The 23,067-nt window shown below is 37.1% G+C and overlaps 1 protein-coding gene across 7 annotated transcripts in view; it reads left to right on the top strand.

Annotated features, from left to right (window-relative positions):
- The window catches only part of TRIM33 (tripartite motif containing 33), a 144,281-nt gene that overhangs the window by 80,422 nt on the left and 40,792 nt on the right, over nt 1-23,067 (top strand). The window lies entirely within an intron of this gene.

The raw sequence follows: 23,067 nt of genomic DNA, 5'->3' as shown, positions 1-23,067 counted from the left end.
CTGGCAATTTTAATATACTTAGATTTGATCCTTCTGACACTCTGGTCTTTGCTTTTTGAACTCCTTCCTAAGGTTTATGCCCTCTACATTGCCACTCACACCTGAGACCATATACTAGACCTTGGCATTTCCAATAGTTATGTTCAGTTTTAAGCATTCCTCTTTGTAAACACATATCCCATCATTCTAGCTCATTCTGCTCAGTACCAGACTTCAGTTATTCACCATACAGTGACTTATTTTAATCCATTGATTGTACTACCCTTTCACTTTACCTCATTTCTTTATGTTCTCACTTAACCCATTTTCAGTTTAATTTAATGACTAATCATTTTCACTCCCTTGCTTTTAGCCTTGACTCCCATATCCCACTTGGTTGAACTCCCTTGGCAAAACCACCATCCTGACTAAACTCAACTTCCATCATGCTTCGCTTATGCAGTGGAATATCACAGGAGAAAAAACACATAATGACACCAGCTGGTCTCACTCTCAGTTCATGACCACTTAACCTCAGATAGACGCTAATGTTGCCTGGCAATCGTGCTGTGCATTCACACCTTTTCTGTCTTAAATGTCCAACTTTCACCCTCTATTCTCACTCCCAAATATTCGTATTGCTTCCTACTTTATTGAGAAAAATGAAACAATCAAAAGAGTACTTGTGCAGACTCCCTCTACCACATTTACTTTTCTGCAAACACTTGTACCCACATTTCTACATTTCTGTCTTATCTTAATTAAACTCTCTTCCTCTATAAAGCCATTTGCTCCAATTAATACACACTTAGATTCCATCTCATTTTATGTAGCTGGGGACATTGCTTCAGCAGTTTGGCCTTTTCTCTGTCGGTTTCAGTTTTTTCAGTCTCTAGCAGTCACTCCCATCAGTATTTCAATATTCTGCTATTTTTTCTTCCATCTTTAAAATGAAGGAAAACACAAGACTTTCTCTTTAACCTACTTTCCCTGCTAACAACGGCCCCTGTTGCTCCTTGCAGCAAAACTTTTTGAAAGTATTGCTTGTAATCATGGTCTCCATTTTCTCCTGTCCCATTCTCTTAAATATACATATTTGACTATCATCATTCTCCCAGCAGTGTTCTTCTTTTCAAGGTCACAAATAACCATTGCATTACTAAACCTAGAGGTCATTTCTGTCATCATCTTATATATTAGCAACATTTGACATGGCTGATCATTCCCTTAATACGTTTCATTTACTTCGCTACCAGGAGACCACATTCTTTCAGTTTTCCTTTTACCACGCTGATTACTTCTTCTCAGTCTCATTTGCTCATTTTTCTGGATTCCTAATTTTGAATGTGCCAGGCCTTACTCCATGATATACAACTACAGTCTTATGGCTTTAAATACCATCCATATGCTGGTGATGTTCAAATTCCTATTTCTGGCTTAGTACTGTCTCCTGAACTTTCAGATTTGTCTGTTCTACAGACTGTAACATCTCTACGTGAGTGTCTGCTTTCTCATATAATACAGTAAACCCTTTAACAGCACGGGTTTGAATTGTGTGGGTCCACTTATATGTGGATTCTTTTCACTAAATACATACTATAGTGCTACACAATCCAAGGCTGGTTGAATCCGCAGATGTGGAATCATGGATGAGAAGGTCAACTGAAAAGTCATACTTGGATTTTTGACTGCACGGTCAGTTGGGATCTCTAACCTCTGCATTGTTCACGGGTCAACTGTTTATCCAAAATTGAACTGATACCTTCTCCCAACCTTTTTCACTGGCAGCCTTGCCCCATCTCAATTTGTTGCAATTGCATTTTTTTGTTGCGTAGGCCAGAAATCTTGGCATCATCCTTGACTCCACAGTTTTCTCATACCCAAACCCAAACATATCAGAACATCTTTTTGGCTCCACCTTTAAAATATATCCCCAAATCCCACAACTTCTACTACCTCATTGCTGTTAGCTCCATTGCTACTAGCCTGGTCTCAGCCACCATCATTTCTTGTATGAATTACTACAGTAGTCTCCTAAATCATCCCCATGCTTCTAATATTATCCCTCATCGGTTTACTAGAGATTCAGTTTACTAGAGATTTACTTTGAGATTCACTAGAGTGAATCTCAAATCAGACTGTGTCACTTCCCTGCCCAAAAGTAGTGGTTCTCTTGTTCAATAAGAGTAAAAGTCAGATTCCTTATAGAGGCCTATATACACGCATTTCATCTGTTACTATTCTTACCTCTCACTCTGCTACAGCTACACTGGCTTTCTTGCTGATTCTAAAACATGCCAGAGATGCTATTACCTGCCTATTTTCTCTAACTAGAACTTTCTTGCTCCACCTGTTTGCATAGCTAACTTTCATATATCCATCAAGTCTCTGTTTAAATGTAACTTTGCCAGTGAGATCTACTCTGATCACTGTATTTAAAATTGCAATTTGCCCCTTCACTCCTAATCTGCCTTACCCTGCTCTGTATTTTTTTATATAGAGCACTTATCACCTTCTAAACATATTCTATAATTTACAGCTTGTTTTTATTTTTTGTGTTCTTCCCATTAGAATGTAAGCTTCGTGAGGGAAGGTGTCTTTGTTTTATTCACGAAGTCCCAGGAGCCTATAACAGTATTTGACACAAATTTATACATTTCATCTGTTGAATAAATATTTGTTAATATAGATAGAGGAAAAAAAGAGGTGCTGCCTGGATATAGGAATTATCAATTATATGTTGTGTATTTTTATTGCATAAGTAGTTGAGGGCTCCTTGCTCTCTCTTTTAATTGGAAGCTCTTGCTCTTTTAATTGGAATGTTTAATCCTGTTACATTTAATGTATTTAGTGATAAGGTTAGGTTTAACTTTTTGTTTTTTATTTTCTCTTGTGTTTTGTTCTGTTGTTTCTTTCCTGCCATCTTTTAAGTTAAAACTTCTTTGGTATTTCATTTTATATCTACTTTTGGCTTTTTAAGGTGTACCTCTTTATTATTTTCAGTGATTGCTCTAGGGCTAATGATACGCAGCTTTAACTTAAAGCCTACTTAAAATATTGTACTATTTCTCACTTCACAAATAACCTTACAAAAGAATAATTCCGTTTATCAAATCCTCATCCTTTGTACTAATGCTGTATCATTTATTCATAAATGCATTATAAACCCTACCTTCCAGTGTTTTTTTAAATGTTTAGACTCTTAAGGAAATTATGAGGAGAGAAAATAAAAGCCCAGTCTTTTATATTTACCCATTTATTACTATTACTGTTTCTCTACGTCTTTTATCATGTTCCTTTGTCCTGAAGAATATTCTTCAGCATTTCTTGTTTTGTAGGTCTGTTGGCAATGAATACTCTTAGCTTCCATTCATTGGAACATCCTCAGTTTGGAGGGATATTTGCACTATTTATAGAATTCTGGATTGACAGTTTCTTCTTTCAACATGTAAAAGCTGTCATTACTTTGTATTCCGGCCATCTTTGTTTTTAATTATATCATTCATACTGTTCTTGCCTGAATGTTGTTTGACAGTTCTCTGGCTGCTTTCAAGATTTTCTTTGGTCTTCACCATTTGAACCATGATGTATTTAGGTATGTATTTCATTCTGTTCATCCTGTGTGTGTTTCACTGAACTTCTTGTACCTATAAGTTTATGGTTTTCATCAAATTTGGAAAGTTGGTCATTTAAAAAAATTTTTCTCTCCACATTCTTACTGTCTTCTGGGACACCAGTTACACGTATGTTAGACCCTTGATTTTGTCACACAGGTCCCTGAGGCTTTGTTCATTTTCCTTCAGTCTATTCTCTCCCTTCAGATTTTATAACTTTTCATTTGTCTTCATTTTCACTCACCCTTTCTTCAGTCATCTCCCATTTGCTACCAGACCCATGCAGTGAGTTATTTCATTTCAATTATTATACTTTTCTAGAATTTCCATTTTTTAAAATACTTTCTATTTCTCTGCTGGGATTTATTATCAGTTCATTCATTAAGAACCTGTTTTCAGTTAAATTTTAAATAAATATCCAGTAGCCCATTTGAGATCTTTGCTAAATATAGCATTTGGACTGTCTTGGTGACAGTGCCTATTGAATATGTTTTTCTTTACTCTGAGTCATACTTTCCTGTTTCTTGGAATACCTAGTGATTTTTAATTGAGACTTGGACATTGTGGATGATATATTATAGAAACTCTGAATTGTTTTATCTTCCTCTTCAGACTGTTGATTGTTGTTCTAGCAGGCAGTTAAATTACTGGCTGATCACCTTGATCTTGTGTAAGCTTGGTTTTATCCTTTGTTAGAAAGGATCTGTGGAAAGCCAAGGTATTTCCCAAGCCCCTCTCAACTTCTATAATCTATTTCTTGGAAGATCTTGTGAAGGCTTGATTTTAGGCTTTGTTAGGACAGGATAGGCCTAGGATAGAAATTATTCCAAGTATAGTCCTTTCATTTAATGTGTAGGCTTTCTGATTTCTCATGTAGATGCCTGGGGAGTTGAACAAAATCAGTTCCTCCTCTGGCTCAGCTGGAATTCTGTCTCCCAGAACTGCTTGACCTCTAGTTTCTGTCTTACAATGTCAGCTTTATAGCAGCTGCTCTCTGTTAATCCTTGCATAATCTCATCCTGTGTACGTACAGCCCAGATGTTTGCTAAGGACTTGGGAGGAAGGAGGAATTCACTTTTCCTTCTCCCTTCACCCCCACTCTCCAACCTCACCCCACATGGCTCCTTCCATTCTAGTGCCTTGCTCCATGGATTCCAATGGCTCAGATTGTCCCAAGCCCTAATTTCTGCCTCCTCAGCTCAGAGAGACTTCTGTGTTCTGCTTGGTCTCCAGCCCTCTGTGCTGTTATCATGTAATTGTCTACAGACAGACAAGTGCTCTCTAAGGAACTGCAGAATTTTTCTGCATGTAGTCCAATGATTGAATATAGTTGTACCATGTATTTCTGTCTTATTTTATAGTTTTTGGTGGCAGGGCTAGTCTGGTGCCAGTTATTCTGTCATGGTTAATGGTGGAAGTCACTTTTGTTCCACCTTAATATTTTTTAATCCCTGATTGCAGTTTTCTGTATAGTTAGAGAAGGGTGTTTGTAGATTGTTTTTGAGGATCAATATGGTTTAAGAGAGTGTGGTTGCTTAGAATCTAATATCAGACATTTTTGTTAAAGAGTAACAGAAGTATAGTTTATGGTGACAGTCACTTGACTGGAACTATATAAGTGAAATTTCTCTAAAATATTTTCCTAAAGAAATACCTTTTCTTGGAATTAGGCTTTTAAATTAAAAAAAAATGGATGGACGTTTTGTGATCAGGAAGTTTGTTTGTTTGTTTGTTTGTTTTGCAATACGCGGGCCTCTCACTGTTGTGGCCTCTCCCCTTGCAGAGCACAGGCTCCAGACGTGCAGGCCCAGCGGCCATGGCTCACGGACCCAGCCGCTCCGCGGCATGTGGGATCTTCCCGGACTGGGTCACGAACCCGTGTTCCCTGCATCAGCAGGTGGACTTTCAACCACTGCGCCACCAGGGAAGCCTGATCAGGCAGTTTTGAGGAGCAGGCATCAATTGGCAGAGTGGAGAAAGTGGGGACAGGGTGGGTAGGGTCCACAACATCACCCCCTCTTCCCTCTTGATGGGGGGAAGGGGTGAGGCAAAGGAACTCCAATCATGCTGTATCCAGATGCATGTGAGGGCTTTGCGGGGTAACCCTCCCTGCATGTTTTATCTCATAACCCTCCATGCATGCTTTATCTGAGTCTCCACCCCCAGAATCTCCAGCTTTTGAAAGTGGCCTGGATAAAGAAGTTGTTGTACTCTTAAAGAAGGGTATGGAATAATATTTCCCATGCCAAAGTGAAAATTAAGCATGAGACCAGATTGATGGACCCAAACCGCAAGCCACTACATTCTTTGGGAGGGAATATCTCAGGGATAAGGCAGGGTTTTCCACATCTTGTCTCTCATAACCCCTTCTTGGGATAGGGTGCTGAGAAGTGTCCCAAGCAGTGGGTTGTGTGATGATAGGTGAAAGGGGTGGTTGAAGGAACAGCTGCAGACCTGCTGCTTCTAAGCTCACTCCTACCCCATTCTGGGCCAATACAATTTTATTTATTTGCTCCCTCGGATGACTGTACCTTGTGTCCCACTTTCTCCAATATGCCAGCTGCACTAGCTGTTTGCGGATGACGTATCTTGTGCATTTAACTTTTTTTTCCATAATATAAATATTCTAGTTTTGTATTTTTGTGTATTTTAATCTAAGGCCCTCATTCCTGCACTGTGTTCTTAGGAGGTATGTGAGCAGTCTCAGGGATAAGTTGGCAGCAGCTCCGGGTCTGCACAGCAGGAATACTTTTTATTACTGTATCACCAGAGAGAACAACTGTTTGGAGTGTATAGCCTATTGAGCTTCCTCATTTTTGCCAATTAGAGCTGGATTTTCTGCCATAGTGTCCTCTTGAAACTCCTCCATCTTAAGTGTTTCATGGGAGACTGGGTTTTAACTGGGTTGCCCCATGACTTGGTCTCCTTCTACTGAAAGATTGGAAATTGGTCTGAACAGGAAAAGGTGGTGCAGAGAGGTTAGGAGAGGCTGGGCCAGGTAAAAGGCGCAGAGAGGGGAAGCCAAGATTAGGCGAAGGCCCGTCTGTATGTGTGATAAAGGGCTCCTGTTCCAGACCTCTAATCCCAGGGCACAGGACTCGCTTTACATACTAGATCCATCCTTCACTGGATTAGGCTAGGCCTATATGCACAACAGGGTATAAGTGTGTGTTTTTGTAAAAAAAAAATGTGAGTTGGTAAGGATAGGTTTTAAGAACGATGCCTCTGTACTCATCTTGGGCTGCCCAGGTATGGATATATGAAGCAAGGACAAGATCCTTAACCTTTAACAATTCTGGACCTTTCCTCCTTGGCTTCCAGAGAGACCATCAGCAATGACTTCTTTGTGGTTACCAGAGCCAGTGTCCTGCCCTGCTGCAGCAGTTATTAGTGTCATGGTAGCTAAAGGAGAGTGGGTGTTGTTTACATGCTGTGAGATCACTGCAAACCCACCTCACTGTTGTAACGGGGCAAATGCAGTAGAACTCATTGGGTGATGTACGTCTGATCCTGGGTTCTTGTCTCCACCAATTGCTGCCCCCCTCTAGTTATTGTATTTGGGTTTCATAGGACTTCACAAGTAGCTGATATGGTGATTGCTAGGTGGCCTAGTTTGTGTAAATATAATGTGTTGATCTTTTGGGGTTTTATTGTTTACAAACTTCTTTTTATATTGAGAAAAATAGCCAAAGCATCTTTGACAAAAGGTTCTGCACCACGCAGAAAGATCTGAAACATAAGCTTGGGGACCTCTCTTCTTGAAGTGGGGGGTGGGTCTTGAACCACACTTTCTTTTGTGTTCCCCTTCTCCTATTTCGAACACGAGATTCTGTCCTAAACACTAGATTCCTACCCCCTCCTCTATTTCCCCATCATGCCCCTCCTCCCCCAACAAACAGCCCATACACCATACATTTAATTTGTGTAGTATCTGCAGTTAAACGATTTGTGCACAAATCCTGAAGTAAGAACTCTCCATCCCTTGTTCCCAGTCTCTTGAATCATGACCATTCCTTGATGTGATTCATGCCAAACAGACTGTTGTCTTTGGATGGATTAAAACCTACTTTAATCTCTAATCCTAGGGTAGAGAGAAGCAATGAGGGGGCCTTCCGTGTAGAAAGTGGCATCGGGAGACCACAAAAGGAAAGATGAATGTATATCCATGTCACTCAGGAACTTTTATACAGGTGAAAGAAACATGTAAAGTGGCCACAAGATTGTTTAATAGGAGACGGATGAATGTAATTCCATGTTTACTGCTAGAAACCAAAGCTTTGTGTGAAATCTTGAATTTATGGGGAGGGAAGGAGGGTAGAAAAGCGTGTACATGTCTGTTCTTTCCCTCATCCCTTCTCCACGTTCCTGAACTGCAGGAGACTGAGCCCACTTGAGCTTTGGTGACTCCATCTGGGGAGTGTTCTATTTGATGGTTGATTTTGCTGTGCCAGGTACTTCCTTTCCCATTTGCTATCATTTTGTAACACACATGCTGATCCTTTCCCCTTCCCCTTCTTTTCCCTGGGAAAATTCAATGAATAAAGACTTACTGGTACTGGGGGAAAGAAAAAAACGGGAGGACAAATGAATGGATAGATTAGGTTTAGAGAATATATTCGCAATCCTATATGTATATTAGAACTACCTATGGAGCTTTAAAAAACAGATGCCTTAGTCTGGCTCTAGACTGGTTAAATAAGAATCTTAAATTACATCCTGGGCATCAAAAATTTTTTTACAGTATATTAGTAATACTGGTAAATCATCCCAGGTGGTTTTTGTTATTCAGTGGAGATTGAGAACAACTACTTCAGAAGAACTTTTGCCAAACTGGGTTTTTAGTTTTGCTGTAAATTCTCCTAAAGTTCAAAAAAGCCTTTCAGATGTGATCCAACTAGCTAGTAGAAATGACATACAAATTCATATCTACTATCAGTCTTCTCAGGAAGGGCTATGGCAACAAATCAAGATTTCCTATCCAAACATATTGTTTTCATGAGATGCATTTATTGTCAGAGAAAAAGCAGCTTGTTTATTGAACTTAAGTTCAGTATTCATTCAGCTCATTTGTTCAGTAGGTATTTGAGTGCTCACCATGTACCAGGTACCATGCTAGGTGATGACTGCACAATAATACAAAAACTGAGACTGTCCTTGCTGTTTTGGGAGTCTTACAGTCTTCATGAGACTTGAGACTGAGTATATGGTTCAATAGTAGTTCATTTCAGCAGTTACCTCCAAAAATAGTTAATTCATTTTGGGTTTGCTGAAAAAAACCTTGTTAATTTTAATATCATAGTTTGTGGATCTATCAAACTATCTGAGGAATGCATAGGCTCAGTGAGTCAGTCATCTGGCAGAATGATTGCTTATGACTAGAAAAAGAATTGGGTATGGCTAAGAGAGATTGAAAAAGAGGAATATCGGGAGAGAAGATTTGAGAAAGAAACATTCAGAGTCATCAGTTATCCATTTGGCAAAGGGACAGATAGGTTGAGATGTATGTTGGTAAAAATGTTAATTGGTAAAATTATTACAAAAGTAAAAAAAGTATTGGTTGATCACTTTTCTTTACAGCAATGCAAACCTGCCTCTCATCATTTATGGTTCATCTCTGATCTCTGTATGGCTAGTTCTTATCTTTGAGATCTTAAAATAAATGTCACTCTTAATGAACCTTTTTCCCTATACCCAATCTAGAATTTTTAACCATCCTTTCTGTCACATCAGTCTATTTAAGTTTTGGTTTTCTGATTAATTAGAATGTAAGGAAATGAAGGAGGGGACCCTATTTTGTCTTGTTTACTGTGGTGTTTCTACCCTTTGAATGCTTAGGGCAAATAGAAGAATTCATTGACTGGATACTTTTAAAAAGTCTTAAAAAAAATCACAAGGTGTATATATACATATATATATATATATATATGTATATATACACACAGAAAAGTATCTAAAAGTACGGTTTAAAGAATAACTAAAATATCTTTAAAAATCTGGATTTTTGTTAGGTATTTCTTTTAGTTCTGTGAGAAAAAACTGCTGAGATGCTAATGGCACCATCATCTGAAAAAGTTTGGGAACCTCTTGACTATAGTTAATTCATTTTTTATTGATAGTAATTTGGATTGTTTCTAGTTTTGGCTAGTATAAAAAATAAAAACATTCCTTCCCGTCTCCTGGGACACAGGTGCGTTTGTTTCTCTAGGGTATGTATTTTGGATAGGAATTTTGTGGTTATATTTATTTTTTAACATAGATTCAGATTCTCTGTGGTTCAGGTTTTCTGTTTCTTCTATCAGTTTTGCAAAGTTATTTTTCTATAAATTTGTCCATTTTGTCTAAAATTTCAAATTTCTTGATACCAGGTTTTATTAATATCTTTTTTAAAAATTTATTTTATTTATTTATTTTTGTCTCTGTTGGGTCTTCGTTGCTGCGTGAGGGCTTTCTCTAGTTGCGGCGAGCAGGGGCTACTCTTCGTTGAGGTGCGCAGGCTTCTCACTGCGGAGCACAGGCTCTGGGCGTGCGGACTTCAGTAGTTGCAGCACGCAGGCTCAGTAGTTGTGGTCCTTATTAGTTATCTATTTTATATATAGTAGTGTGTATGTGTCAGTCCCAATCTCCCAATTTATCCCTCCTCTCCCTTACCCCCTGGTAATCATAAGTTTGTTTACTACACCTGTGACTTTATTTCTGTTGTGTAAATAAGTTCATTCGCACCATTTTTTTAAGATTCCACATATAAGCGATTTCATATGATATTTGTCTTTGTCTGACTTACTCAGTATGACAATCTCTAGGTCCATCCATATTGCTGCAAATGGCATGATTTTGTTATTTTTTATGGCTGAGTAATATTCCATTGTGTATATATCTCTCTATATATCTATATCTATCTATCTATCTATATATATGTATACACACATACACCACATCTTCTTTATCCATTCTTCTGTTGATGGACATTTAAGTTACTTTCATATCCTGGCTGCTGTAAATAGTGCTGCAGTGAACATTAGGGTGCGTGTATCTTTTTGAATTATGGTTTTGTCCAGATATGTGCCCAGGAGTGGGATTGCTAGATCACATGGTTGCTCTATTTTTAACTTTTTGCGGAACCTCCATATTGTTCTCCATAGTGGCTGTACCAATTTATTATACATTCCCACCAATAGTGTAGGAGGGTTCCCTTTTCTCCACACCCTCTCCAGCATTTATTGTTTGTAGATTTTTTGATGATGGTCATTCTGACCGGTGTTAAGTGATACTTCATTGTAGTTTTGATTTGCATTTCTCTGATAGTGATGTTGAGCATCTTTTCATTGTGCTTTTTAGGCATCTGTATATCTTCTTTGGAGCAGTGTCTGTTTAGATCATCTGCACATTTTTGGATTGGGTTGTTTGTTTTTTTTGATACTGAGCTGCATGAGTTGTTTGTATATTTTGGAGATTAATCCCTTGTCAGTTACTTTGTTTGCAAATATTTTCTCCCATTATGAGGGTTGTCTTTTTGTTTTGTTTACAGTTTCCTTTGCTGTGAAACAGCTTTTAAGTTTATTTTCTCCATTCTTTTTTTTGTAATTAATTAATTAATATTTGGCTGCCTTGTGTCTTTGTTGCTGCGTGTGGTCTTTCTCTAGTTGTGGCAAGCAGGGGCCAATCTTCGTTTTGGTGCACGGGCTTCTCATTGCGGTGGCTTCTCTTGTTGTGGAGCATGGGCTCTAGGCCCACGGGCTTCAGTAGTTGCAGCACGTGGGCTCAGTAGTTGTGGCTCGTAGGCCCTATAGAGTGCAGGCTGAGTAGTTGTGGTGCACGGGCTTAGTTGCCCCGCGGCATGTGGGATCTTCTCAAACCAGGGATAGAACCCGTGTCGCCTGCATTGGCAGGCGGATTCTTAACCACTGTGCCACCAGGGAAGTCCCTATTTTCTCCCTTCTTGAGATGAATGCTTGGCTTACTAAATTTCATCCCTTTTCCTAATAAATGTTAATTTCCTATTAAGTACTGCCATAGTCCTATCTTAACAGTTTGTTACATGGAATTTTGACAGTTTAATTCAAAAATATTTTCTAGTTTCCATTATAATTTCTTCTTTGAACAGTGGATTGGTTATAGAATAGTTTTTTGTTTAACTTCCAAACACATGGAAAACTTATCTTCCCCCCCCCTTTGAGTTTTAATTTATTTACATTGTGGTTAGAGTATGTGGCTTGTATTATTTCAGTCTTTTGAAATTTGTTAACACTTTATGGGCTAGTTCACCCACCCATTGGTAAACTATGACCTATAGACCAAATCCAATCATGCTACCGTGGCTTCTCTCTTTACTGTGAAGGCAGAGGAACAGATGAGCAGTTGTGATAGAGGCCTTAGAGTCTGTAAACTTAAAAATAAGTACTGTCTGGACCTTTACACGAAAAGTTTGCTGACCTCTGGCCTAGTATAAAATTGCTTTCTTTGAAGGTTCTGTGTGTATTTGAAAAGCATGTAGATTGTACTTCAGGTAGTGTTCTACACTCAAGTATAGTCCTCAAGTATGTTGTGTTCTATCGATAGCCTCAGTAAAAGAACAAAAGTTTGTTCTTTTACTAAGAGATGTGTTAAAATTTCCAGTTATGATTCTCAATTTCTTAAATTCTTCTTGTTTTATCACTGTTTGCTCTCTATACATTTAAGCTATGTTGTCAGGAACATACCTAAAATGATTTTACTGGTGAATTGAGCCATTTGAGTTGACCTGTCTCTTATGTTAGCCTTGAATTTTGTCTTGTTTGCCAGCTTTCTTTTGGTTAGTGAATTGCATGGTATACCTTTTTCCTTTCATTTTTACTTCCTGCTTTGCTGTTATCCTTATGTTCTGGATTGCTTATGAACAAATATGGTTGGATTTTTCAAAATTAAGCCTAAGAATCTTTATCCTTTAGCTGACTTAGTGACTTAAATGTAATGTAAGTACAGTTGACCATTGAACAACATGGGTTTGAACTGCATAGGTCCGCTTATGCGTGGATATTTTCAATAGTAAATACTACAGTACTGCACAGTCTGGTTGGTTGAATCCCTGCATGCAGAGGTACCCTGAATTGGGAGTGCTGACTGTAAGTTATATGCAGATTAACCCCTGCATTGTTCAAGGATCAACTGTACTTATAGTTTCATTTAAATCTACCATTTCATCATTTCTTATTTTCCTTCCCACTTTATTTTTCCTTTTTCTTTCTTCTTTTGGATTGGCTAAGTATTTTTCATAATTCCATTCCCCCCATTTTACTAGCTCCAAAGTTATTTATACTGTTTTTTTCTCTTAATTGTTACTTATCAAAGTCTGTACTTAATATGATCACCCACTGCCTAATAATTTCAGACCACTTTAAAACTTCGTTCCCCACCAAAAAACTACTAGAGCCCATCAGTGAGTTCAGTAAAGTTGCAGGGTACAAAATTAATATCAGAAATCTGTTGCATTTCTCTACACTAACGATGAACTATCAGAAAGGGAAATTATGGAAACAATCCCATTTATAATCGCATTAAAAAGAATAAAATATTTAGAAATAAGCCTACTAAGGAGATAAAAGGCCCGTGCTATAAGGCAGCAGTCCCCAACCTTTTTGGCACCAGGGACCAGTTTTGTGGTAGACAATTTTCCTCGAACCTGGGCCGGGGGTGGGTTTGGGGATGATTCAAGCCCATTACATTTATTGTGCACTTTATTTCTATTATTATTACATTGTAATATATGATGAAGTAATTATACAACTCACCATAATGCAGAATCAGTGGGAGCTCTGAGCTTGTTTTCCTGCAACTAGATGGTCCCATATGGGGGTGATGGGAGACAGTGACACCCGAAGTGTATTGCTTATGTCCAGTCTACCCTTTAAGATGCAACTTGCCACTTGCCACTCACTGATAGGGTTTTGATATGAGTCTGCAAGCAATTGATTTATTATGGCCTCTGTGCAGTCACACCTCTCTGCTAATGATAATCTGTATTTGTAGCCACTCCCGAGTGCTAGCATCACCACCTCAGCCCCACCTTTGATCATCAGGCATTAGATTCTCAAAAGGAGCGGGCAGCCTACATCCCTCACGTGTGTAGTTCACAGTAGGGTTCGTACTCCTGTGAGAATATAATGCTGCTGCTGATCTGTCAGGAGGTGGAGCTCAGGTGGTAATGTGAGCCATGGGGAGTGGATGTAAATACAGATGAAGCTTTGCTCACTGCCTGCCACTCACCTCCTGCTGTGCGGCCCAGTTGGGGACTGACCCCTGCTATAAGGCACTGGTGAAAGAAATTGAAGAGGATACAAACAGGTGGAAAGGTATACTGTGTTCATGGATTGGAAGAGTCAGTATTGTTAAAATGACCATACTTCCCAAGGTACTCTAGAGATTCAGTGTGACCCCTATCAAAATACCAAAGCTAATTTCCACAGAGTTAACTCGAACAAACAATTTTAAAAATTGTAGGGAAACACAAAAGACCTTGAATAGCCAAAACAATCTTGAGAAAGAACAGAGCTGGAGGTATCACACTCCCTGACTGCAGAGTGTACTACAAAGCTATAGTAATCAAAGCAGCACAAAAACGGACACAGATCAATGGAACAGAATGACGAGCCCAGAAATCAACCCACACACTTATGGTCAGTTAATACGACAAAGCAGGCAAGAATATACAGTGGAGAAAAGACAGTCTCTTTAGTAAGTGGTGCTGGGAAAACTGGACAGCTACATGTAAAGGAATGAAATTAGAACATTCTGTAACACCATGTACAAAAATAAACTCAAAATGGATTAAAGACCTAAATGTAAGACCAAAAACCATAGAACTCCTAGAACAAAACATAGGCAGAGCACTCTTTGTTGTAAACTGTAGCAGTATTTCTTTGGGTCTGTCTCCTAAGGCAGAGGAAACAAAAGCAAAAATAAACAAATGGGACCTAATTAAATTTAAAAGCTTTTACACAGCGAAGGAAACCATCAACAAAACAAAAGGACAACCTCTTGAATGGAAGAAAATATCTGCAAGTGATATGACCAATAAGGGGTTAATGTCCAAAATATATAAACAGCTCATACCACTCAACATCAAAAAAAAAAAAAGAAAAAGCAGCGTGATTAAAAAATGGGCAGAAGACCTGAATAGACATTTTTCCAAAGAGGACATACAGATGACCAACAGGCACATGAAAAGATGCTCAGCATCGTTAATCATTAGAGAAATGCAAATCAAGACCATAATAAGATATCACCTCGTACCTGTCAGAATGGCTATTATCAAAAAGACCACAAATAATAAATGTTGGTGAGCATGTGGAGAAAAGGGAGCCCTCTTAACACTGTTAGTGGACATGTAAATTGCTGCAGCCACTTTGGAAAACAGTATGGAGATTCCTCAAAAAAACTAAAAATAGAACTACCATATGATACAGCAGTTCTACTTCTGGGAATATATCTGAAGAAAATGGAAACACTAATTTGGAAAGATACATGCACCCCAGCATTCATAGCAGCATTATTTACAATTGCTAGAGATATGGAAGCAACCTAAGTGTCCATCAACAGATGAATGGAAAAAGAGGATATAATGTGTGTGTGTGTGTGTGTGTGTGTGTGTACACACACACACAGAGGAGTATTACTCAGCCATAAAAAAGAATGAAATTTTGCGATTTTCAACAATGTGGATAGACTTGGAGGGTATTATGCTAAGTGAAGTAGGTCAAACAGAGAAAGACAAAATACTGTTTGATATCACTTATATGTGGAATCTAAAAATTAAAACAGACCAGTGAATATAACGAAAAAGAAACAGACTCACAGGTATAGAGAACAAACTAGTGGTTATCAGTGAGAAGAGGGAATTGGGGAGAGGTAATTAGGCATAGGGGATTAAGAGGTACAAACTACTAGGTATATAAGAAATAAGCTACAAGGATATGTTGTACAACACAGGGAGTATAATCAATATTTTATAATAACTAAATGGAATATAACCTTTGAAAATTGTGAATCACTGTGTTGTACACCTGAAACAAAATATTGTACATCAACTGTACCTCAGTTAAAAAATTTTTTAAAACTACTTTATTCCTCTCTCTCCTTTACTCTCCTTGTAATTATAATGTATTTTAATTTTCTGTTTTCTTACCCCTGTTGAATACACTATTACTGATTTTATATAGTGTTTTAGATTTACTTCACTTTTTTTTACTCTTTAAAATTGTTTTTTAATTGAAGTATAGTTGATGTACAATATTGTGTAAGTTAAAGGTGTACAATATAGTGTTTCACAGATTTATTTCACTTTTTTCCCCGCTTTCTGTTTTTTTCCTTCCACCTTCTCAGACCTTCTACCTTGATTCATCTTCCTTGCCTGAAGTTTATTATTTTTAGAATCTTCACTAAACGTCCCCTGGCAGTGAATTTTGTTTTAGTTTGTCTAAAGACATCTCCATTTTGCTTTCATTTTTTGAAATACATTTTTGCTTTTTATAGCATTTTATGTATAGGTTGTCAATTATTTTTTGTTGTTATTAGCACATTGGTTGTACAAGTACATTGCCTTTTTGCCCTTAAGAGTTCAGCAAACATTCTACCTGTTATTCTTTTGAAGGTAACCTGTCTTCATTTTCTGACTGCTTTTTAGGATTACCTCTTTTGATTTGGTTTTCTCAATCTTTGGACTGTGTCTTTCAATCAGTAATCTCACCAAGTAATGCATCTGTTGTGTTCTTGTCTTTCCTTCTGGAACTCTAGCATCTGTATGTTAGACTCCCTTATACCATTCATGTCTCTTAACTTACGTATTTCCCTTTTTTTTTTTTAGCTCTAAATGTAAAACGGGCATTTTCTTTTGAACAGTCTCAGTTTATGAATATTCTCTTTAGTTATGTTAAGCTTCCATTAAAATCCATTCATTACACTTAAAAAAATTTAAATCTGTTACTCCCTCTTTAAAAAAATTATATTTTGAGATATGAGATTTTTTTGTTTTGTTTTGAGATTCACAGGGAGTTGCCCAAAAAAGTTAGAAGTCCTCTGTATTCTTTACCCCCATTTAAAAATAGTTGTAGCTTGTGTTTCATTCCTTAAATATAGTAAGTAGAGATATTTTGCTTTTGTTAGTGGGTCTTTTCTTTCTCTTTGTTTTTCTGTTGCTCAAGGTGCTTTGTTTCTTTATATATATATGGCTATTTTAAACTATGAACTTCTCATTTTCCTTGAAAATTATTTATGCACATACTTTGTCTAGAATCATGATGCTTTCTTCAGTAAAGGTTTGAATTTCCTTTTGCCAGTGCATACAAGCACTGCCAGGTTGGGACCATTAAATATCCAGAATGAAGTTGTTTCAGACAACCAGATGATGTGCACTTTGTCTAAAAATCCACATCGGGTGCTTTATGACGGCTACTTCTAAGGGTTCTTCCCTCTCCTCTTCCACAGCATTATTGTAACTTTCTTTTAGTCCTGTAGAATTGGTAGAGGAGCAGGTTACTCTTATTACATCCTTACATTAAGCTTATAGCTCCTTTAGATCTCTGCCTTACGGTGGCATAGTTATGTGAAACCATCATCATAATCAAAATAATGAACATATTTATCATCCCCAAAAGTTTCACCTTCATATATGAAAGCTGTTTTTGCTGTGTAACCAATTCTAGGCTGACAGTTTTCTTTCAGTACTTTAAAGATGTTGCTCTACTCTATCGTGGCTTGCATTGTTTCCATTGAGAAGTCTACTGTTCTGTCTTTATTCCTCTGTTCTAATGTATCTTTTTCCCTCTAGGAACTTAAAAATTTTTTTTTCTTTATTACTGGCTTTAAGCAGGTTGGAAATACTATACCATTGTGTAATTTTTTTAATGTTTCCTGTGCTTGGAGGATGTTGAGCTTCTTAGATCTATATAGGTTTTATAGTTTTCATCAAATTTGGGAAATTTTACTCCATTGTTATAATTTCTTCCAATATTTTTTCCCTGTTCCCTCTCCCTTCCCATTTGGGGATGCCACTCATACATATATTAGTGTTATTACAGTTGTCCTAAAACTCACTGTTCCTCTTTTGTCCCCTCCCCCAGTTTTTTTCTCTGTTTGATTTCAGATGGGATTAATAGCAGATTAGATGTTACAGAAGAAAAGATTAGTGAATTTGAAGAAAGGCAGCAATATAAAGTAGCAGCCTGTTCTACTAATGAAGTCTTAAGTGACTGAAACATCAGTTGATGTCACTGTGTTCCTTTTGAGATTTAATTAAAGTTGGCTTTTGTTTCTTGTTCTATTTATGTGAGAATCCTGATATCTTCCTGAAGCTTTCTTGAGATTTCTACCCTTTTGGTTCTCATCATGGTTGCTCAGAGTGTGTGCTCTCTGCAGCTCTTGCTGAACTTTTATGGCATAATCATCTCCCTTTCATATATTGTCTTGAATGAGGAACATAGATAGCCTCATTTAAAAATTCTCAAAAACACTCTTATGAGGTCTTTATATACATTGTAGGCTTTTTGTTGTTGTTGAAGGATTGAAGTTTTTTATTTTAACAGTGCAAATCATTTAAAATTATTGCCAAAAATAGTGGTGATAACTGGCTTTAAGCTCTTACTGTGCTTTAGTGAGCAAAGTACTATGTTGATTAAGTGCTTTGTGTTGTTTTGATCAATTTAATTTTTTGGAGTAGTCCTGTAAGATAAATGCGATGAATATTACACATTTTTCTGAAGAACTGAGACACAGAAAGTTGTCCAAGTCATCTATTACTGTGCAGACAATAATAGTACCTAGTCATTAAGTCTTTCTAAAGATTTAATGAGAGAATCCATGTCAGATACTTCACAAAGTGCCTGAAAACAGAGTAAGTCCTCAAAACACGCTAATTGTTGTCATTTCTAGATTGATAAATACTGAGATAAAATATGATGTTCGGAATTTTTTAAGAGTAATCTTGATGATAGAGTAGGTGGGTATATTGACAAATTGGCTATAAATGGATGCTCTTTGCAAGTGGATGATAGGTTCAGTGGGGTTGAATCTGTAGTTTATTATATGCTTGAAATTTTATGTAATTCGTATTTATGAAATTTTATGGAATAACTGAATTAAGAAAGAAACTGAGTCAGAATTACTACATATCAGCTTTAAAAAATGTTTCCCTAGATAGTCAATTTGGATACAAACTAAGGTAATATATTTCCCTAGAAGTGCCAGAGTAAAATCTTATCAATTGTTAAACACTCTGACAGTTACTAAGAATAATACTGTAATTACTTGGCAAATAGAGTAGCATCCTTGTACAACTCAGAACCTAATAAGACTCTAAATGTGCATTTAAAAGTTACAGTTTGCAGTTAATAGCTAAGTGATTTTCAACCTGAAAAAAAAAATCCTTTTATTCATTTCCCATACTTATGAGAGCCCTCTCTTCAAAAACTTATTAGCAAACTGCATTAAATAATAATTTATTTCTCAATAAATTACACACACACACACACACACACACACATATATATAAGCATGATTCTCTCCAAAACATGATAATCAGTGGTATGTATATTATCCTGGGTTTCTATAATTCTAGCCAGAAGCACAGAAAGTCTTACTTATAAGGCCCATCATAAGTAAATCATGGGCGTGCATAATTTTTACCTAGACATTTTGAAATACTGAAAATAGCTCAGTGTGGCTAAGACTTCCATGTTAAGAATCACTGCTTCATATGCAGGATTAAAATCTAAGAAATTCCTTGATATATTTACATCTTAACAAATTTATGCTTAATCCATTTATTGGTTATTCTTTCCCCCCATTTCTGAAGTATTTCAACTATTACTTTGATCAGTTCAAAAAAGAAAATTCAGTGTTAGTTTATTCTTTTAGCTAAGAGAATCAGAAGTAGCTTGTAGCTAAAACTACTTCCATATTGTCCTTTTGTTTTTTAAGCTCTAGTTAGTATCTTTCTTCTAATAATACAGTTGAAGTTTATTCAAGTGAAAAGAAACAAGCCTGATTGTCACTGTTTTATCAATCTCTTGATGGTTCACTATTATTTATTATCTGAGTCCAACTTCAGCAAAATGTACAGTGCTCTTTAACATTTGTACCTCCCTGTCTCTTCCAGCTTTGTCTTCTTTTCCTTAGCCCTGAAAATGACAGGTGGCCTCAGAACTGTGTACTTTTGTACATTCAGATTTTTTCCCCCAGTGAAAGCTCTTACCTTCCTCCCAAGTTTGTTTACCTAGAAAGCTCTTACTCATCCTTTAACATCCAGTGCAGATGTCAACTCCTGTATGAGGGGAGGAAAGGACAGACACATAATTTCACCTAGGTGTATCATGGTGTGTTTGCTTGCTACTTGTTCATATGAATACAACAAGACATTTCTAGAAACAGGATTCTGAAACATTTATTTTGAGTTGAGAAAAGAAATAAAATTGTGCAGGGTTAAATTTTGTGAGTTATGATACTAGTTGAACTTTCTGCCAAATGCCTTCTTATTTGCAGACATAATTAAACTCTGGGTCAGAAGATCTTTTCTTCCTCACAATGTAAAGCTTATGTCAAAAGGGTTAGCATGGTAATCTCATATTCCTGCTTCATCTGTACAGATTTAAACAAAGTATTTCATTTTGGACACAGAGAAATTATGGTATAGGAAATAAATAAAATGTTGTTCCTTCAGTGTTTCTTCAATGAAGGAATAGTCTTTGCTCACCTATGTAACAGCAGAACCTCTTTTAAAAGCCTTTTAAATTAAAATACTCACATGCTTTTGTGCTGTTTAATTAATATATCATACAAGTTATAATGTGCTAGACTTTACATTGTAGACAGTTTTTTTTTTGCTTTAAAAATATTCTTAAAACGTAAAATGATTTGTTTTGTTATGTGTATTTTACTACAATAAAAAATTCTTAGTACACAAAATAAAATCCTCATTAGCCAGCTGTTCTCTATAACAGCAATCCCCCTGTTGCTCTAAACTTTGCCTTCTAATTCTCTCAATTTTTCTTTTACTTCTTGATCCCCTCCATTTAGCAGACTTTCCTTTTGTTAACAACTTCATAGCCTTTCCTCCTATATTTACCTTAACTGAGACCTTCACTGAAGGCCCAAACATCTAGATGCTTATAGCCTTCCTCTTCATCTCAATTTCTGCTTTTACTTTAATGATTTGTGTCCACATAGACAATTATAACTTTGTCAGTACCTTGAACTTCTCATTTCCGGTGATCTTTTCTTGACTCTGCCTTAGCTAGGCATTCAGTTTTTAGGTTATACCATGGATGTTACTTTATATGGCTCCAGTTAAACTTTCAAATCACCAAAGATGCTGATCTCTGCGACAGAGTCCATTGTTCAAGTTTGTTTATTCAGCTATACCAATTAGTACCATAGCCTGATAGCTCATCTGAGCTACTGTCTTAGAGTTCTAGCTAGTCTTCCCCATCTCTCTTCTTCAGATCTTTTATATTTCTGTCTGATGATTTTCCTGGAATGTAAGTCTGATTATTACATCTTGGTTGGAATTCTTCAAGGGTTTCCTATTACTGAAAAACAAAAATCCAAAAATTAGCATGGTATACCCAGCTCTTCACAGTCTGGTTCTGGATTTTATTATTGTCTCACATTCTGATCTTTGCACGGCTTTCTCTAGGTATGTGAAGTATTTGTTGTTCTCCAAATATGCCTCTGCAGTTAGCATAGGATAATTCTCTTCTGACTTCTCTGTGAAGCATTCCTTGGTGTTGAGGCAGATTTAGACACTGTGTTCTTTTTTTTTTAATACATCTTTATTGGCGTATAATTGCTTTACAGTGTTGTGTTAGTTTCTGCTGTACAACAAAGTGAATCAGCTATATGTATACATATATCTGCATATCCCCTGCCTCTTGAGCCTCCCTCCCAACTTCCCTATCCCACCCCTCTAGGTTGTCACAAAGCGCCAAGCTGATCTCCCTGTGTTATGTGGCTGCTTCCCACTAGCTATCTGTTTTACATTTGGTAGTGTATATATGTCCATGCCACTCTCTCACTTCGTTCCAGCTTACTCTTCCCCGTCTCTGTGTCCTCAAGTCCCTTCTCTACGTTTGCATCTTTATTCCTCTCCTGCCCCTAGGATCATCAGTATCGTTTTTCTAGATTCCATATATATGCGTTAGCATACGGTATTTGTTTTTCTCTTTCTGACTTCCTTCACTCTGTATGACAGACTCTGGGTCCATCCACCTCACTACAAATAACTCAATTTCATTCCTTTTTATGGCTGAGTAATATTCCATTGTATATATGTGCCACATCTTCTTTATCCATTCATCTGTTGATGGACACTTAGGTTACTTCCATGTCCTGACTATTGTAAATAGGGCTGTAATGAACATTGTGGTACATGACTCTTTTTGAATTATGGTTTTCTCAGGGTATATGCCCAGTAGTTGGATTGCTGGGTCATATGGTAGTTCTCTTTTTAGCTGTTTAAGGAATCTCCATACTGTTCTCCATAGTGGCTGTATCCATTTACATTCCCACCAACGGTGCAGGAGGGTTCCCTTTTCTCCACACCCTCTCCAGCATTTATCATTTGTAAATTTTTTGGTGATGGCCATTCTGACCTGTGTGAGGTGATACCTCATTGTGGTGTTAATTTGCATTTCTCTAATGATTAGTGATGTTAAGCATCTTTTCATGTGTTTGTTGGCAATCTGTATGTCTTCCTTGGAGAAATGTCTATTTAGGTCTTCTGCCCATTTTTGGATTGGGTTGTTTGTTTTTTTGATACTGAGATGCATGAGCTGCTTATATATTCTGGAGATTAATCCTTTGTCAGTTGCTTCATTTGAAAATATTCTATTCTGAGGGTTGTTTTTTCATCTTGTTTATGGTTTCCTTTGCTGTGCAAAAGCTCTGAAGTTTCATTAGATCCCATTTGTTTATTTTTGTTTTTATGTCCATTTCTCTAGGAGGTGGGTCAAAAAGGATCTTGCTGTGATTTATGTCATAGAGTGTTCTGCCTATGTTTTCCTTTAAGAGTTTTATAATGTCTGGTCTTAAATTTAGGTCTTTAATCCATTTTGGGTTTATTTTTGTGTATGGTGTTAGGGAATGTTCTAATTTCAGTCTTTTACATGTAGCTGTCCAGTTTTCCCAGCACCACTTATTGAAGAGACTGTCTTTTCTCCATTGTATACTCCTGCCTCCTTTATCAAAAGTAAGGTGACCATATGTGCATGGGTTTATCTCTGGGCTTTCTATCCTGTTCCATTGATCTATATTTCTGTTTTTGTGCCAGTACCATACTGTCTTGATTACTGTAGCTTTGTAGTATAGTCTGAAGTCAGGGAGCCTGATTTCTCCAGCTCTGTTTTTCTTTCTCAAGATTGCTTTTGCTCTTCGGGGTCTTTTGTGTTTTCATACAAATTGTAAAAAATTTTTGTTCTAGTTCTGTGAAAAATGCCATTGCTAATTTGATAGG

This window comes from Aethalodelphis obliquidens, unplaced genomic scaffold (assembly GCF_003676395.1).
Source record: "Aethalodelphis obliquidens isolate GAN/ISIS:26980383/991018 unplaced genomic scaffold, ASM367639v1 scaffold70, whole genome shotgun sequence".
NCBI classification, from domain to species: Eukaryota; Metazoa; Chordata; class Mammalia; order Artiodactyla; family Delphinidae; genus Aethalodelphis; species Aethalodelphis obliquidens.
Note: the sequence above shows the minus strand (reverse complement) of the source record. Positions and strands in the feature narration are given on the sequence as shown.